Source organism: Rhinoderma darwinii, chromosome 1 (assembly GCF_050947455.1).
Source record: "Rhinoderma darwinii isolate aRhiDar2 chromosome 1, aRhiDar2.hap1, whole genome shotgun sequence".
Classification (NCBI taxonomy): Eukaryota; Metazoa; Chordata; class Amphibia; order Anura; family Rhinodermatidae; genus Rhinoderma; species Rhinoderma darwinii.
In genome coordinates this window covers 244,549,262-244,566,831 of record NC_134687.1, presented here as the reverse complement: position 1 = coordinate 244,566,831, position 17,570 = coordinate 244,549,262, and the positions used below count along the sequence as shown (strand labels likewise).

The 17,570-nt window shown below is 45.3% G+C and overlaps 1 protein-coding gene across 1 annotated transcript in view; it reads left to right on the top strand.

Annotated features, from left to right (window-relative positions):
* Positions 1 to 1,088: 1,088 nt before the first annotated feature.
* Positions 1,089 to 17,570, top strand: part of LOC142740668 (uncharacterized) — a 38,565-nt gene continuing 22,083 nt past the window's right edge. Inside the window, exon 1 of the mRNA XM_075850083.1 lies at positions 1,089 to 1,164. The gene's annotated coding sequence lies outside the window, so the exon portion shown is untranslated. The remainder of the gene's footprint in view (positions 1,165 to 17,570) is intronic.

The following is a 17,570-nucleotide window of genomic DNA, read 5'->3' as shown; positions in this document are numbered from 1 at the left end:
CTGAATGGCCGGGCACGGAACTTGCCCGGTCATTCATTGCTTCTAATTGTACCTGTGTCCTTGCGACACAGGTACAATTATAGTGCAGGAGGATGGGGCGCTGGCGCCCCCCTCTGAACTGCGCCCGGGGCACATGCCCCGCTTGCCCCCCCCCCTAGCTACGCCCGCTGCTATAGGCAAAGTAAGCCAGTGTTTATAGGTGCACCCTGGGGGTAAGGTGGCTGCTGAAGCAAAAATGTACATTTGAATACATTGAAAATTAGTCTTTCATATGTAAAGTTTATTTATATGCTAATCATGGAGAGGACACCCAGGCAAAGACTTATTCACTTGAATAGAGATGGGATGCAGTTCCCTGCCCAGCAAGTCAGACAATCTGTGACTACAGGCTCCTGAGTAAAAATCTAGTACTAAGCTTCTTTGTTGTATAGTGAAAAGTTATACAATTGTCTGATGTATGTTTCTCATCAATTCCTCACGGTTCACAAGATCTCTGCTTGCAGTTACTCAATAGTCACCTTCAATGTGCCGGTCATATGATCATCACACCGGTGCCGGGCTTGCTACTAGACACAGCTCTGATAACTGTAGTGTAACAAACCATGCACCTGTGTGATCATCACAGATTTTTGGAAATAAATAATGAAGGTTCCTATCGAATGACAGCAAGTCAATATTTAGAAAATTGTGGTGAATTCATACAAAAAAAATATTGGACATTTTTACAACTTGTCATTCAATTAATGAGATTTATTTGTTTGCTGAAACCAGAATATCCCTTTAAAAAAATAAATAAATGCTCAAGAGCAGCAATGGAGTTTTTAAAACTTGCTTTTCTTGTATGTTATATAAAGTAAATAATAAAGAACTTGTTAAGAAAATTTGTATTTCTTAACTGATTCGATGTGTATGTTTGATAATCACTTTAACGGTTCACTAGTTTTATTCGAATAGTTCTTCATGGACTAAGCCTGTGTATAGCATGGTGTCCGGCAATGCAGTGGTTAATTGGACAGTTATGTGTCACGTTCTGCCACAATGTGTCACTCTGTTATCCCTGACCTTCCTTCCCTTTTCTTTAGTGTTCTGATGGTCTGTGGGCTTGTAGTCTCAGCTTGCTCATCTCTAGTTTGTTGGTTACGCACTGCTGGTATATAGAACTGGGTAAGTAGTCATTTACATGATCCTGATTTGATCCTGTTTGTTCAGAAAACTGATTGGCTTCGATTGAGAAAATGGAATTGGCTGATAGCAGAGTACAAGTAAGCCATTCAGTTAATTGACCATTTCTTACAGTAGCCCTGCCAGCAACAAAGATTTGGTCAGCAGTATTATTTATTGAGCATTTGGTACATGTTACATGAAATAGCCAAATCATTCACCGATTGCATAGAAATACGCAGTTGATAATATTTAATCAATTATCTTTTGTGTAAATTTGCTGTGACACTCCTATCACCTATTTTTATTGAGTGGTACCTCAGCAAAATAGTAATCCGGAGCTTGTATGACCTGCTGGGACTAGTAGTTTTACAAGCTTTCAGACCACTATGGCAATATAAGGCCAGTTCCACACACACAGTTTGGCATTGTTTCAGTGAAATTTTTCTGTGTTTTTTTAAACTTTTTGTTTTGGGCTAAAACGGTGCGTCCAGATGTTAGTTTAAAGTCTAGAGTAAAATATGAAAAAGTCTACATACTGTATATTGCGTTTTGGTTTGTTGCATTTTCTGGTATTTTTGGGGTCAGTCGCGTTTTTACTAAAACACAATATGCTCTAAGAATGGAGTTTCTCTTGCCGGTTTTCTCTGTGGGCTTCTCAATAGAACTTATAAAAAAAAAAAGCAAAGAAGAACACATGTATAAACTGATACCAAATATAATAATGCCACACAAAAAAAGAAAAAGCCATAAAAACACTTCAAAGCCATGGCATTTTTTTTTTCATGTTTTAACACAAAACAAAAACACTGTTTAGAGGAGGCGTAATGGTAGCACAGTTATGGGTATCATTTTTGCCTATTTTAACAAGTTGTGAAGACAATTAAGCACGGGAAATGATGAGATGACCATGTTTGGAGGTATATGCGGCACATACAGTACAGATAAGTTATGGTCACCATGACATATAGGCTTATTTATTGTCAAGGAGGTATTCCACCTTACATCAAAAATGAAGATTTGTTCGTGATACAGTGTACTGTTGACTGTGTCCCTTTATAGACTGTCCGCTGTTGATGCAACCAAAAAAATATATATACTAGTCCTTCTCAATGAATTAGATTATCATCAAAATGTTAATTTATTTCAGTTAATCAATTCAAAAAGTGAAACTCATATATTATATAGATTCATTATACACAGAGTGATCTATTTCCAGCATTTTTTTCTTTTAATGTTGATGATTATGACTAACAGTTAATGAAAACCCAAAATTTAGTGTCTCAGTGTAAAGGATTTGCCATTTGGCAATCAGTCTGCACCTGCTCCTATGTCTGTGAGACTGACTCCATCTTCCACCACTCAGGATGGCAGGCTTAGGAGTGGGAGAGCCTATCACAGCCTGGCCAGACGGAGCTAGTTCCTGCCCACTGTCTATTTATACCTGCCTTTCCTGTTCCTCCTTTGCCTGTGATTCTTCTATGCTTGTTTCCTGGCTTGCTGCTGCTGCTTGTACTACTGATCCTCTGCTTGACCTTGGCTTTCTGACCACTCTCCTGCTCAGTGTTTTGTACCTCGCTCACTCCTGGTTTGACTCGGCTCGTTCACCACTCTTGTTGCTCACGGTATCTCCGTGGGCAGCTGCCCCGTTTCCCTAGCTTCTGTGTACCCCTGTCTGTTTTGTCTGTCTTGCACTTATTGAGCGTAGGGACCGTCGCCCAGTTGTACCCCGTCACTTAGGACGTGTCGTTGCAAGTAGGCAGGGACTGAGTGGCGGGTAGATTAGGGCTCACCTGTCTGTCTCCCTACCTTGTCATTACATAATCACTGGCCCATATACCTAGTCTACCCTGGTCCCTGACACATCTATGGACCCCCTTGAGACCCTGGCTCAGCAGATGCAGGGCCTCTCCCTACAGGTCCAGGCCCTGGCTCAGAGGGACAATCTGCGTGATGCTTCCCTGGTAGTGCCCCCCACCTCACCTCTTGAACCCCACCTCAAGTTGCCTGACCGGTTCTCAGGGGACCGGAAGACTTTTTTCTCCTTTCGGGAGAGTTGTAGACTCTATTTTCGCTTAAAGCCCCACTCCTCAGGTTCTGAGAGCCAGCGGGTGGGTATAATTATGTCCCAGCTCCAGGACGGGCCCCAAGAATGGGCCTTCTCCTTGGCTCCTGACGCCCCTGAACTTTTCTCCATTGATCGTTTCTTTTCTGCTCTCGGGCTCATTTATGACGAGACTGACAAGACTGCCTTTGCCGAGAGTCAGCTGGTGACCTTACGTCAGGGTAAGAGACCTGTAGAGGAGTATTGTTCTGACTTTAGGAAGTGGGGTGTAGCTTCTCGGTGGAATGACCCTGCCTTGAGGTGCCAGTTTAGATTGGGTCTGTCGAACGCCCTGAGAGACCTGCTAGTTAGCTATCCCTCTGCTGACTCCCTAGATCAGGTTATGGCTTTAGCGGTACGACTTGACCGACGTCTCAGGGAACGACGACTTGAACGTTTTTGTGCCTTCTCCTCTGACTCCCCCATGATGGCTCCCGAGGTTCTGTTGCTTCATTCTTCCACGGAAAACTCGGATGAACCTATGCAACTCGGGGCCTCCGTGTCCCCCCAACAACGTAGAGAGTTCTGCAGGAAGAATGGTCTTTGCTTCTACTGTGGGGATGACAAGCATCAAGTGGACAACTGTCCTGGGCATAAGAATAAGCAGCCGGAAGAACTTCCGCGCCTAAGTGATCATCGGGGAGGTCACTTGGGCGCACAGGTATTTCCCGTAAAGATGAAACGTAATAAAATCTTGCTTCCCTTTCGGGTCTCTTTTGGTGGTAGGTCTGCTACCGGCAGTGCCTTCGTGGATTCAGGGTCTTCTGCTAATATTATGTCTGTGGAATTTGCTATGTCTCTAGCTATGCCATTGATTGATTTTCCTAAACCTGTCCCGGTAGTGGGTATCGACTCCACTCCTCTTGCTAATGGTTATTTTACACAGCATACCCCTGTTTTTGAACTCCTTGTTGGCTCCATGCATTTGGAGCAGTGCTCTGTACTGGTGATGCAGGGATTATCGTCCGATTTGGTTTTAGGTCTTCCCTGGTTGCAGTTGCATAGTCCCACGTTTAACTGGAATACTGGGGAGCTTACCAAATGGGGTAATGACTGCATGACGTCATGTTTTTCTGTTAATTCTATTTCTCTCCCTGAGGAGGTGAACACTCTACCTGAGTTTGTTCAGGACTTCGCGGATGTTTTCTCTAAAGAGGCCTCCGAAGTGTTACCTCCTCATAGAGAATACAATTGCGCAATCGATTTGGTACCAGGAGCTAAGCTCCCTAAGGGTAGGATATTCAATCTCTCTTGTCCCGAACGTGAAGCCATGAGAGAATATATCCAGGAATGTCTGGCCAAGGGTTACATTCGCCCCTCTACTTCTCCGGTAGGTGCTGGCTTCTTCTTCGTAGGGAAGAAGGATGGTGGTCTTAGGCCGTGCATCGACTACCGGAACTTGAATAAGGTCACTGTAAGGAACCAGTACCCCCTTCCTTTGATTCCTGATCTCTTCAATCAGGTTCAGGGGGCCCAATGGTTCTCTAAGTTTGATCTACGGGGGGCTTATAACCTTATCCGCATCAAAGAGGGGGATGAGTGGAAGACTGCGTTTATCACGCACGAAGGTCATTTCGAATACCTCGTCATGCCCTTTGGGTTGTGTAATGCTCCCACGGTCTTCCAGAAGTTCATAAATTAGATTTTAAGAGACTATCTGGGGGTATTTTTTGTAGTGTACCTTGATGACATACTTGTGTTTTCCAATGACTGGTCCTCCCACATTAAGCATGTCATGAAGGTGCTCCAGGTCCTTCGGGAAAACAAACTGTTTGCTAAGACCGAAAAATGTGTGTTTGGGGTGCAAGAGATACCGTTTTTGGGTTAAATCCTCACTCCTCATGAATTCCGCATGGACCCCGCCAAGGTCCGGGCTGTGGCGGAATGGGTCCAACCTGCCTCCGTGAAGGCGTTACAGTGCTTCCTGGGATTCGCTAATTATTACAGGAGATTAATTGCAAACTTCTCCGTCATCGCTAAGCCTCTTACGGATCTCACTCGCAAAGGTGCTGATCTCCTCTACTGGCCTCCTGAGGCTGTCCAGGCTTTTGAGATCCTTAAGAAGTGCTTTATCTCGGCCCCAGTGCTGGTTCAGTACAACCAAATGGAGCCATTCATTGTGGAGGTTGACGCCTCCGAGGTGGGAGTGGGTGCTGTCTTGTCCCAGCGTACCAGGTCTCTCACCCATCTTCGTCCCTGTGCCTACTTCTCCAGGAAGTTTTCGCCCACTGAGAGTAACTATGATATTGGCAACAGCGAACTCTTAGCCATTAAATGGGCAATTGAAGAGTGGCGCCACTTCCTGGAGTGGGCTAGGCACCAGGTAACGGTCCTTACCGACCACAAGAATCTGGTTTTCTTAGAATCTGCCCGGAATCTAAACCCGAGACAAGCTCGATGGGCGCTATTTTTTACCAGATTCAACTTTTTGGTCACCTATAGGGCTGGGTCTAAAAATATTAAGGCTGATGCACTGTCGCGTAGCTTCATAGCCAGCCCTCCTTCGGAGGAAGATCCTGCTTGTGTTTTGCATCCAGGTATAATCATTTCCTCTATTGATTCTGATTTAGTCTCTGAAATTGCGGCTGATCAAGGTTCAGCTCCCGGGAACCTTCCTGAGAACAAGCTGTTTGTTCCCTTGCAATTCCGGCTAAGGGTACTTAGGGAAAATCATGACTCTGCACTATCTGGCCATCCAGGCATCCTGGGTACCAAGCACCTCATTGCCAGAAACTATTGGTGGCCTGGGTTGCTCAAAGACGTTAAGGCCTACGTCGCCGCTTGTGAAGTTTGTGCTAGGTCCAAGACTCCAAGACGTGCTTACTATGTTCTTTGCCCATTCCCCAGAGACCTTGGACCCGTATCTCCATGGATTTCATCACCGATTTGCCTCCATCTCAAGGCAGGTCGGTGGTGTGGGTTGTAGTAGACCGCTTCAGTAAGATGTGCCACTTTGTGCCCCTCAAGAAACTACCCAATGCTAAGACGTTAGCTACCTTGTTTGTCAAACACATCCTGCGTCTCCATGGGGTCCCTGTCAAAATTGTTTCTGACAGAGGGGTACAATTTGTTTCATTGTTTTGGAGAGCCTTCTGTAAAAAGTTGGAGATTGATCTGTCCTTCTCCTCTGCCTTCCATCCTGAAACTAATGGCCAAACTGAGAGGACTAATCAGTCTCTAGAACAATATTTAAGGTGTTTTATCTCTGACTGTCAATATGATTGGGTCTCATTCATTCCCCTCGCAGAATTTTCCCTTAATAACCGTGTCAGTAACTCGTCAGGGGTCTCCCCCTTTTTCTGTAATTTTGGGTTTAATCCACGGTTCTCCTCCGTTTCACCTGGTAGTTCCAACAATCCCGAGGTAGATGTCGTTCATCGGGAACTGTGCACAGTCTGGGCCCAGGTTCAGAAGAACCTAGAGGAGTCCCAGAGCATACAAAAAACTCAGGCAGATAGAAGACGTTCTGCTAACCCCTTGTTTGTGGTCGGGGATCTGGTGTGGCTATCGTCAAAGAATTTGCGCCTTAAAGTCCCATCCAAGAAGTTTGCTCCCCGGTTTATAGGGCCATACAAGGTCATTGAAGTCCTTAACCCTGTCTCCTTCCGACTGGAGTTGCCCCCATCTTTTCGAGTACACGACGTGTTTCATGCCTCCCTCCTTAAATGCTGCTCCCCGTCCTTGGCTCCCTCGAGGAAACCTCCGGTCCCTGTTGTCACCCCTGAGGGGGTAGAATTCGAGGTGGCCAAGATTGTAGACAGCAGGATGGTCCAAGGCTCCCTCCAGTACCTGGTCCATTGGAGGGGATACGGGCCTGAGGAGAGGACTTGGGTACCTGCCCGGGATGTTCACGCTGGGGTATTGCTCAGGAGGTTCCACCTTCGTTTCCCCAATAAACCAGGTTCACCTAGAAAGGGTCCGGTGGCCCCTCATAAAAGGGGGGGTACTGTAAAGGATCTGCCAGACACAACTTCTGTGTCGACGCCCATAGGTAATCAGTCTGCACCTGCTTCTATGTCTGTGAGACTGACTCCATCTTACACCACCCAGGATGGTAGGCTGTCTATTTATACCTGCCTTTCCTGTTCCTCCTTTGCTTGTGATTCTTCTCTGTTTGTTTCCTGGCCCTGCTGCAGCTTCTTGAACTACTGATCCTCTGCTTGTGATTGACCTTGGCTTTTCTGACCACTCTTCTGCTCTGCGTTTTTGTACCTCGCTCATCTCCTGGTTTGACTCGGCTCGTTCACCTCGCTTGCTGCTCACGGTGTTCCCGTGAGCAACTTCCCCATTTCCCTGGCTTCTTTGTATCCTTGTCTGTTTGTCTGTCGTGCACCTATTGAGTGTAGGGACCGTCGCCCAGTTGTACCCCGTCACCTAGGGCGGGTCGTTGCAAGTAGGCAGGGACTCAGTGGCGGGTAGATTAGGGCTCACCTGACTGTCTCCCTACCCCGACATTACAGTAACACTTCGGAGGCCTTTTTAGAAAAGACATCAGCGAAGTCCTGAATAAACTCATGTAGAGTGTTCACCTCCTCAACGAGAGAAACCAAATTAATAGAAAAACATGACGTCATGCATTCATTACCACATTTAGTAAGATCACCAGTATTCCAGTTAAAAGTGGGATTATGCGTCTGCAACCAAGGAAGGCCTAAAATCAAATCGGACGATAACCCCTGCATCACTAACACAGAACACTGCTCCAAATGAATGGAGCCAACAATGAGTTCAAAAACAGGGGTATGCTGCATAAAATAACCATTAGCAAACAGAGTGGAGTCTATACCCACTACCGGGACAGGTTTAGGCAAATCAATTAAATGGCATAGCTAGAGACATAGCAAATTCCACAGACATAATATTAGCAGCAGACCCTGAATCCACGAAGGCACTGCCGGTGGCAAACCTACCATCAAAAGAGACCTGAAAGGGGAGCAAGATTTCATTAGGCTTCATGTTTATGGGAAATACCTGTGCGCCCAAGCGACCTCCCCGATGGTCACTTAGGCACGGAAGTCTTTCCGGATGCTTATTCTTGCGCTTGGGACAGGAGTTCAGTAGATGCTTGTCATCCCCACAGTAGAAGCAGAGACCATTCTTCCTGCGGAAATCTCTACGTTGTTGGGGAGACACGGAGGCCCCGAGTTGCATTTGCTCATCCGAGTTCTCCGTGGAAGAACGAAGCAACGGAACCTCTAGAGCCATCATAGGGGAGCCAGAGGTGAAGGCACCAGAACGTTCAAGTTGTCGTTCTCTGAGACATCGTTCAAGACGTACCGCTAAAGCCATAGCCTGATCTAGAGAGTCTGAATTGGGATAGCTAACTAACAGGTCTTTCAGGGCGTTCGACAGACCCAATCTAAGCTGGCACCTCAAGGCAGGGTCATTCCACCGAGAAGCTACACCACTTCCTAAAGTCAGAACAGTACTCCTCAACGGGTCTCTTACCCTGACGTAAGGTCACCGGCTGACTCTCGGCAAAGGCAGTTTTGTCAGTCTCGTCATAGATGAGCCCGAGAGCAGAAAAAAAAAGGTCAACAGAGGAAAGTTCAGGGGCGTCAGGAGCCAAGGAAAAGGCCCATTCCTGGGGGCCGTCCTGGAGCCGGGACCTAATTATACCCACTTGCTGGCTCTCAGAACCAGAGGAGTGGGGTCTTAATCGGAAATAGAGCCTACAACTCTCCCGAAAAGAGAAAAAAGTCTTCCGGTCCCCTGAGAACCGGTCAGGCAACTTGAGGTGGGGTTCAAGAGGTGAGGTGAAGAGTACTACCTGGGCAGCATCACGTTGGTTGAACCTCTGAGCCAGGTCTTGGACCTGTTAGGAGAGACCCTGCATTTGCTGAGCCAGGGCCTCAAGATGGTCCATAGTAGAGTCAGGGACCAGGGTAAGAAAAGGTATATGGGTCTGTGATTATGTAACGAAATGGGGTAGAGAGACGGACAGGTGAGCCCTAATCTACCCGCAACTCAGTCCCTGCCTACTTGCACAGCCCGTGACGGCGTACAACTGGGCGACGGTCCCTACGCTCAATAAGTGAAAGACAGACAACACAAGACAAGGGCACACAGAAGCAAAGGTGGAAGTAGGGGCAGTTGCCCATGGAACACCGTGAGCAACAGGCAGTGGTGAATGAGCCGAGTCAAACCAGGAGAGTACTTAGTAACAAAATCAGGAGCAGGAGAAGAGTCAGTCAAGCCAGGGTCAAAAAGTAACAGCGGTCAATAATGTAAATAGCAGGAATCGCAGAGCCAGGAAACAAGACAATCACAAGCAAGGAACAACTGCAAGTGAGGGTATAAATAGTCCAAGGGCGGGAGCAGAACCGTCAGGCCAGGCTGTGATAGGTTGTCCCTCTCCTCAGCCTGCGAGCCTGAGTGGTAACAGATCGCGTCACTCTAGCAGACCTTGGAGCTGATGAAGGCTGATTAACCCCAGTCGTCGACACAGAACTTGTGTCTGGCAAATCCATTACAGATACCCTATACGAACTATAGAGTGTTACCTGCGCCCTGTTGGCCAACTGCCTTACCGCCAAGGCGGTATGGCCCAGTGGGTCCACGAACCCAACATGACACAGATAAGAGGAGAGCAAAGCAAAAGGTCTTGTGAGGATGTAGATGTCACGATTCCGGGGTATGTGGACCCACTAGGCCGCTCCGCCGTAGCGGAGTGGCAGCTAGCCAAACAACAGTCAATGAAAAGTCTTTAGCACAAGATTACCTGTATGAGAGTTCTGGTAGACAGGAGATGTAGCATATGCTTTGGCACAGATGACACTTAGCATGGCAGATGACGCTTGGTGTGGCAGATAGAATAAACTCTACTCCAACACTAGACTTTAGCTCAAGAACAAAAACAGTTACGGGACACGGGAACACTGCGAACAAGATACAACTAAGGGACCATTTGCTTAAATGAACATGGGAAGACAACAACAATACTCAGGCACAGGAATGAGGGCACGACAGACTTATATAGGACAGGGTGCACTGGGATAGGCTGGGGAAGATTCTAATGGTGCTGACCCTTTAAGAGGACACCAGGGTGCACGCACGCAGCCTATGGGAGCGAGCAGTGGACAGGAGCAGTACATGCTGGCGTCCTCGAGGAGGAGTATGCCGGCACACAGTTAACAGATGTTGGTGGCCGGTAGGAGAAGCCGGATAGCGACAAATGGCAGCCACCAGCGCTACAGTAGATTACATGTGGGGAGGTATCAGGAAATTAGGTCAAAGATGTATGAATGGGACAGGTTGTGGACAGCCTTGTATGTCATTTTGTTTGCAATATTTAGATCTGAAATCACTGAGTAATGGGTAGCCAATGACGGAATTGGCAGATGGGATAGGCAGATTAACCCGGCAGCATAGTTGAGGGATGATTAGACGGGTGCAAGAGTGTTAGATGGGAGGCCACACAGAATGATGTTGTTGTAGTCTAGGCGGGTATGTACTAACATATTTGTTGACTCAAGCTTGAGGAAGCGGCGGATTTGAGAAATGTTCTTTAGGTGCAGGCGGCAAGAGGTGGTAAGCTCTTGGATGTTCGGCTTGAAGGACTGAGCGAAATCAAAGGTTATCCCGAGGCACTGGACTTGAGACTGGGAAAAGTGTGGAGCCATTAAACAGGTTTACAGTCCTAATTGGTGGGGGTCTGACTCCCGACACCCCTGCTGATCAGCTGTTTTGAATGAGCCGCAGAGCTTCTCCTTTATTCCTTACCCGCACGTATTGTGAGTTGCCGAAACACTTGTAGCGGTGGTTCACAGTATTACATCCTCCTTCTAATCACTTGCTGTAATACTGTGAACCGCTGCTACAAGTGTGTCTGCAATTCACATTACGATCATGTTTAAATGAAGGGGAAGCAGCGCTTGTACGAGCGCCGTGGCCCCTTCAAGACAGCTGATCGGCCGGGGTGCCGGGAGTCGGACCCTGACAATCAGGTATTGATGGCCTATCCTGAAGATAGGCCATCAATTTGTTAGGACTGGAAAACCCCTTTAACAGTGATTGATAGTTCTGGTAAGGGGGTTTAGTGAATTGTGGGAAAGATGATGAATTAAGTTTTTTCCATGTTGCGTTTAATGAAGATAAAGAGGATAAGTAGGAGGATATAAATTATATACACTCGGCAACACTAGATAGAGAAGTAAAGATAGATAGAGAGGGCCAGAGAGGTAAATTGTGTGTCGTCTGCATAGAAGTGGTACTGAAAGCCATGGTATCTAAGCTGTCCCAGGCCAAAGGTGTAGATGGAGAAGAGTAAGGGTGCAAGGACAAAGCCTTAAAGGACACCAGCAGAGAGAGAGCGAGACAAGTAGACGGTGTATGAGTGGATGACACTAAATGTTCGGTTGGTGAGGTATTAGAAGATCTAGGAGGGGGCCAAGTCTGTGATGCCAAGTGATGACAGAATTTGTAACAGGATAGAGTGGTCGACTGTATCGAAGGCAATGGACAGGTCTAGAAGGATGAGCACAGACTAATGTTGTGAGGCTTTGGCAATTAAAAGATCATTAGTCACATTGGTTAGGGCCATTGCAGTAGAATGGTGGGGGCGGAAGCCGGATTATAGATTGTCGAAAAGAGAGTTGGATGAGAGGTGGGAGGAAAGTTCAAGGTAGACATGTTGTTCAAGAAGATTTTAAGCAAACAGGAGTAGTGAGTAGGGGCGATAGTCAGACAAAGGACTGTTCGAGGGAAGGCTTCTTAAGGATGAGTGTGATGATTAGCATTTTTAAATGAGGAAGGCAAGGCTCAAGTGGATAGTGATAGGAGGAAGAGGTGGATTAGGGCTGGGATGAACACAGTAGTAATATTAGGGATGAGGTGGGATGAAATAGGGTCAAGTGCACATGTGGTAAGGTGTGATTTGGAGAGTAAGGTGGAAAGCTTTTCATTAGTAATGATGGAGAAGCAAGTAATGGGGGAAGAGCACTGAGCAAGACTACGACAAAGAGCCCAATAGAAGTCAATGGCAGATGATAGGTAGATAGATTGATATGGGTGACATTGAGCTCCTGGGTGACAATTCAATGGGTGACAATTTTTTTAAAAGTACTTTTATATGAAATATGATTGTTGTTGTGGGAACACCCCTTTACTGAATTCCACAAGATCTTAGTAGGGTTGAGATCTGGGGACTATGCTGGCTAGTCCATCCAAAATGTGATCCAGCCCGATTTCTAAGCTAATAATTTTTTCATAGCTAAGTATGTTTTAGAATGTTATCCTGCAACATGATCAAGTTTGCAGGAATAAAATGCCTAACCTTTCTGCTTCAGTATTCCTTGGATTGTGTAAGTCTGCTACCTTACTATCACCAAAGCAGCCTTACATTGACATCTCCATTATGCTTGACAGAAGGCATCAAGCACTTCTCAGCATCATTAATTTGCTATGTCTCCTGTTCTCCTCTATAATCCAAAACTTCTAATTCAGACACATCCATAGTACATAATTCTCCAGTGTCGCTTTTACCCAGTTAAAATTTTACTCTCTATTTACTAGTTTAACTTTTCATTTGCAACCCCAGAGGCAGAGCATCAGCACTTGAATAGACAACCCTTTGGCCGAGAGCAATGACTTGGGGTCCCTTACCCTCAGTAATGAGGTCAGACCACAATCTATTGTACTTTTATGACCTGTCAAATTTCCAGGTCCAGAAAGTAACAAAAAAGGTTGTTGTGCGACAACCCCTTTAACCCCTTAATGACCGGGCCATTTTGCACGTTAATGACCAAGGATTATTTTTTGTTTTTTCACGGTCGCATTCCAAGAGTCGTAACTCTTTTTTTATTCCGTCGACATAGCCGTATAAGGGCTTGTTTTTTGCGGGACGAGTTGTATTTTGTAATTGTACCATTTTTAGATGCTTATAACATATTGATTAACTTTTATTAACTTTATTTTAGGAGAGAATTGAAAATAAGCAGCTATTCCAGCATTAATTTTCACGTTATAAATTTACGCCGTTTACTATGCATCGTAAATAACAGGTTACCTTTATTCTATGGGTCGGCACGATTACAGGGATACCAAATATGTAAAGGTTTTATATGTTTTTTCTACGTTTGCACAATAAAAACCCTTTTAGAAAAAAATTACTTGTTTTTGCATCGCCGCGTTCCAAGAGGCGTAATGTTTTTATTTTTCCGTCGATGTGGTCGTATGTGGGCTTGATTTTTGCGGGACAATGTGTAGTTTTTATTAGTACTATTTTGGGGTACATAGGACTTATAGATTAACTTTTATTTTATTTTTTATGGGGGGAATGGGAGAAAAGAGAGAATTTTGACGTTGTTTTTTGCGTTTTCTTTGGACGCCGTTCATCCGGCGGTTTAATTAATATGTTCATTTTATTGGTCAAGTTGTTACGAACGCGGGGATACCATATATGTGTATGTGTGATTTGTTTTGACCGTTTTACTAAATAAAACCACTTTTTGGGCCAAAAAAGTAGTTTTATTTGACTTTGACTGTAATTATTTTTTTTTTTATTTCACAAACTTTATTTAACTGTTTTACTTTTTTTTTTTTTGTCCCACCAGGGGACTTCACTATGCGATGTGCCGATCGCATATATAATGCTTTGGTATACTTCGTATACCAAAGCATTATTGCCTGTCAGTGTAAAACTGACAGGCAATCTATTAGGTCATGCCTCTGGCATCGCCTAACAGGCAGAAGCTGAAGGCAGACCTGGGGGTCTTTGTTAGACCCCCGGCTGTCATGGAAACCCGACAGCGACCCGCGATTTGTTTGCGGGGGCGCCGATCGGGTGACAGAGGGAGCTCCCCCCTCTGTCAAACACATTAAATGCCGCTGTCACTATTGACAGCGGCATTTAATGGGTTAAACTGCCGGAATCGGCGCGCGCTTCGATTCCGGCAGTTGCAGCAGGAGCCAGGCTGTGTATAACAGCCATGCTCCTGCCGCGAACTAGCAGCTGCTGAGGACGGATATATCCGTCCTTCGGCGTTAAGGAGTTAAGAAAACCATGTTGACGCTTTTATATAAAATCTTTTGACAATCTGACACATGGAATAGTCTTCACTTTACCAAACACCAACAGAACGTGTTTTTTATTTATTTAACCCCTTAAAGAGGCTCTGTCACCAGATTTTGCAACCCCTATCTGGTATTGCAGCAGATAGGCGCTGCAATGTAGATTACAGTAACGTTTTTATTTTTAAAAAACGAGCATTTTTGGCCAAGTTATGACCATTTTTGTATTTGTGCAAATGAGGCTTGCAAAAGTCCAAGTGGGCGTGTTTAAAGTAAAAGTCCAAGTGGGCGTGTATTATGTGCGTACATCGGGGCGTTTTTATTACTTTTACTAGCTGGGCGTTCTGACGAGAAGTATCATCCACTTCTCTTCAGAATGCCCAGCTTCTGGCAGTGCAGACACAGCCGTGTTCTCGAGAGATCACGCTGTGTCGTCACTCACAGGTCCTGCATCGTGTCGGCACCAGAGGCTACAGTTGATTCTGCAGCAGCATCAGCGTTTGCAGGTAAGTAGCTACATCGACTTACCTGCAAACGCCGATGCTGCTGCAGAATCAACTGTAGCCTCTGGTGCCGATGTGTCCTCGCTCGTCCGACACGATGCAGGACCTGTGAGTGAGGACACAGCGTGATCTCTCGAGAACACGGCTGTGTCTGCACTGCCAGAAGCTGGGCGTTCTAAAGAGAAGTGGATGATACTTCTCGTCAGAACGCCCAGCTAGTAAAAGTAGTAAAAATGCCCCGATGTACGCACATAATACACGCCCACTTGGACTTTTACTTTAAACACGCCCACTTGGACTTTTGCAAGCCTCATTTGCATAAATACAAAAATGGTCATAACTTGGCCAAAAATGCTCGTTTTTTAAAAATAAAAACGTTACTGTAATCTACATTGCAGCGCCGATCTGCTGCAATAGCAGATAGGGGTTGCAAAATCTGGTGACAGAGCCCCTTTAACCCCTTGCGTACCTTCGACGTAATAGTACGTCGCTGGCCGCTTATTCCAGCGTACCTTCGACGTACTATTACGGCGCAGGAATAAACTGTCACTATGTGAAATCACATAGTGACAGAACAGCGGCGGCAGCTGTCATAGACAGTTAACCGTCTCTGCTACCGGCCTGGGGACCAATTAGCAGTCCCCAATGCCGGCGATTGCTGTGATTGGTCAGTCTCTGAAGACTGACCAATCACAGCCGTCTGTGACGTCGTCTGCAGGAGAAAGCTCCTGTCACTTTCTCTGATCTCCTCACTTCTGTGAGATACGTGAGGAGATCAGAGAAAGCGGTGTAAAAAAAACAAACACTTTTTATTAACCCCTTCCCGAAAATGGGCGTATAGTAATGCCCTGAGGATGAAGCGGGCACAGGAGCTGTGCTCGCTCCATCTTCATCGGATGTCGGCTGTAATATACAGCCGACATCCCACTGCAACTACAGCGATCACTGTCCTCTCCGATCGCTGTAGTTTAACCCCTTAAATGCCGCTGTCAATAGCGACAGCGGCATTTAAGTAATTGATACAGAGGGAGGGGGCTCCCTCTGCACCCCATTGCCCCCCCCCGCAAAAAATCGCGGGGTTCTGATGGTTGCAATGGCAACCAGGAAGCCTAGCAACGGCTTCCTGGTTGCCAGGTACGGGAGCCTATTAGGTCCTGCCCAAGGCAGGACGTAATAGGCTCAACTGTCAGTTGTAAAGTGACAGTTACAATACACTGCACTACATCAGTACATACAGAAGTAGTGCAGTGTATTGTGCAGGGGATCAGAAGATCAGATCTTCCAGTCCCCTAGTATGTGTAAAATAAAAAGTGAAAAAAAAGGAAAAAAAAAAGTTTTAGATAAATAAATAAATACAAGTTTTACGTAATAAAAACAATAATCGCCTTGTTTCCCTGATCAAGCCCTTTATAATTAGAAAAAAAATGAAAAAAAAGACAAAAACTAGACATAATAGGTATCGCCGCGTTCGTATCGGCCTGACCTAAAAAAATATCATATTATTTATCCCGCACGGTGAACACCGTAAAAAAAATACCATAAAAAACAATGGCAGAATTTCCTTTTTTGGTCACGTTTCAAAAAAATGGAATAAAAAGTGATCAAAAAGTCGCGCGTAGCCAAACATGGTACCAATAAAAATGACAGTGTGTCACGCAAAAAATGTATGTACTCCGCACAGATTACATATGCCCCCACATTATAAACTGAAACACCAGTAAAACACTAAACAAAACTACTATCAAGTAAAATCTGCGCTCCAAAAGCCAAATGGCGCTCCTTCTGGGCCTGGCAGTGTGCCCAAACAGCGGTTTATGACCACATATGGGGAATTACCGTACTCTGGAGAACCGCTTAACAATTTATGGGGCATATGTCTCCAGTGGTACAAGCTGGGCCCAATGCATTGGGCACTGAAATAGCATATATGTGGAAAATGTCAATTTTCAATCTGCAACATCAACTGTGCACTAATTTCTGCAAAACCTTTGGGGGTCAAAATGCTCACTACACTTCTAGATGAATTCCTTGAGGGGTGTAGTTTCCTAAATGGGGTCACTTCTCGGGAGTTTTCACTGTACTCGTACCTCAGCGCAATGCAACATGGCATCAAAAACAAATTTTGTAAAATCTCCACTCCAAAAACGAAATTGCACTTTTTCCGTTTAGACCCTTGCCGTATGTCCAAATAGCCGTTTACAACCACATATGGGGTATTTCCGTAATCAGGAGAAATTGTGTAACACATTTTGGGGTGTCTTTTCTCCTGTATTCCTTGTGGAAATGAAAAATTCTGAGCTAAATCTACAGGTTATTGGAAAAAAAAAATGTTTTCATTTTCACGGACTAATTCTAATAAAATCTATAAAACACCTGAGGGCTCAAAATGCTCACTACACCTCTAATTTAATTCTTTCAGCGGTATAGTCTCCAAATTGGGATCACATCTGGGGAATTTCTACTGTACTGGTACTTCAGGGACTCTGCAAATGCGACATGGCCCCCAGAAACCAATTCAGCTAAATCTGAGCTGCAAAATCCAAATGGTGCTCCGTCCCTTCTGAGCCCTGAAGTGGGTCCAAACAGCAGTTTATTACCACATAATGGGGTATTTCCGTAATCAGGAGAAATTGCTTTAAAAATGTTGAGGTGCTTTTTCTCCTTTATTCCTTATAAAAATTAGAAAATTCTGTGTTTTTTCCAAAAAAAAGTCTCTTTTCATCTTCACAGACTAATTCCAATAAATTCAGCAAAAAACCTGTGGGGTCAAAATGATAACTATACCACTAGAA